Genomic DNA, 1813 nt, shown 5'->3' with positions numbered 1-1813 from the left:
TTAGGTTAGGTAAGGTTAGGTTAGGTTAGGTTAGGTTAGGTTAGGTTAGGTTAGGTTAGGTTAGGTTAGGTTAGGTTAGGTTAGGTTAGGTTAGGTTAGGTTAGGTTAGGTTAGGTTAGGTTAGGTTAGGTTAGGTTAGGTTAGGTTAGGTTAGGTTAGGTTAGGTTAGATTAGGTTAGGTTAGGTTAGGTTAGGTTAGGTTAGGTTAGGTTAGGTTAGGTTAGGTCAGGTCATTGTATTTAATAATTTTTAAATTTTTTTTACTCTCAGGCAAGGTTAGGTTAGGTTAGGTTAGGTTAGGTAAGGTTAGGTTAGGTTAGGTTAGGTTAGGTTAGGTTAGGTTAGGTTAGGTCAGGTCATTGTATTTAATAATTTTTAAATTTTTTTTACTCTCAGGCAAGGTTAGGTTAGGTTAGGTTAGGTTAGGTAAGGTTAGGTTAGGTTAGGTTAGGTTAGGTTAGGTTAGGTCAGGTCATTGTATTTAATAATTTTTAAATTTTTTTTACTCTCAGGCAAGGTTAGGTTAGGTTAGGTTAGGTTAGGTAAGGTTAGGTTAGGTTAGGTTAGGTTAGGTTAGGTTAGGTTAGGTTAGGTTAGGTTAGGTTAGGTTAGGTTAGGTTAGGTTAGGTTAGGTTAGGTTAGGTTAGGTTAGGTTAGGTTAGGTTAGGTTAGGTTAGGTTAGGTTAGGTTAGGTTAGGTTAGGTTAGGTTAGGTTAGGTTAGGTTAGGTTAGGTTAGGTTAGGTTATGTTAGGTTAGGTTAGGTTAGGTTAGGTTAGGTTAGGTAAGGTCATTGTATTTAATTATTTAAAAAAATTTCCCCTCTCAGGCAATATTAGGTTAGGTTAGGTTAGGTTAGGTTAGGTTAGGTTAGGTTAGGTTAGGTCAGGTCATTGTATTTAATAATTTTTAAATTTTTTTTTACTTTTAGGCAAGGTTAGGTTAAGTTAGGTTAGGTTAGGTCATTGTATTTGATTATTTAAAAAAAATTCCCCTCTCAGGCAATATTAGGTTAGGTTAGGTTAGGTTAGGTTAGGTTAGGTTAGGTTAGGTTAGGTTAGGTTAGGTTAGGTTAGGTTAGGTTAGGTTAGGTTAGGTTAGGTTAGGTTAGGTTAGGTTAGGTTAGGTTAGGTTAGGTTAGGTTAGGTTAGGTTAGGTTAGGTTAGGTTAGGTTAGGTTAGGTTAAGTTAGGTTAGGTTAGGTTAGGTTAGGTTAGGTTAGGTTAGGTTAGGTTAGTTTAGGTTAGGTTAGGTTAGGTTAGGTTAGGTTAGGTTAGGTTAGGTTAGGTTAGGTTAGGTTAGGTTAGGTTAGGTTAGGTTAGGTTAGGTTAGGTTAGGTTAGGTTAGGTTAGGTTAGGTTAGGTTAGGTTAGGTTAGGTTAGGTTAGGTTAGGTTAGGTTAGGTTAGGTTAGGTTAGGTTAGGTTATGTTAGGTTAGGTTAGGTTAGGTTAGGTTAGGTTAGGTAAGGTCATTGTATTTAATTATTTAAAAAAATTTCCCCTCTCAGGCAATATTAGGTTAGGTTAGGTTAGGTTAGGTTAGGTTAGGTTAGGTTAGGTTAGGTCAGGTCATTGTATTTAATAATTTTTAAATTTTTTTTTACTTTTAGGCAAGGTTAGGTTAAGTTAGGTTAGGTTAGGTCATTGTATTTGATTATTTAAAAAAAATTCCCCTCTCAGGCAATATTAGGTTAGGTTAGGTTAGGTTAGGTTAGGTTAGGTTAGGTTAGGTTAGGTTAGGTTAGGTTAGGTTAGGTTAGGTTAGGTTAGGTTAGGTTAGGTTAGGTTAGGTTAGGTTAGGTTAGGTTAGGTTAGGT

The sequence above is a fragment of the Bacillus rossius genome, unplaced genomic scaffold (genome assembly GCF_032445375.1).
Source record: "Bacillus rossius redtenbacheri isolate Brsri unplaced genomic scaffold, Brsri_v3 Brsri_v3_scf943, whole genome shotgun sequence".
In the NCBI taxonomy this organism is placed as follows: domain Eukaryota; kingdom Metazoa; phylum Arthropoda; class Insecta; order Phasmatodea; family Bacillidae; genus Bacillus; species Bacillus rossius.
The sequence above is the reverse complement of the archived record's forward strand: the minus strand, read 5'-3'. Positions refer to the sequence as shown.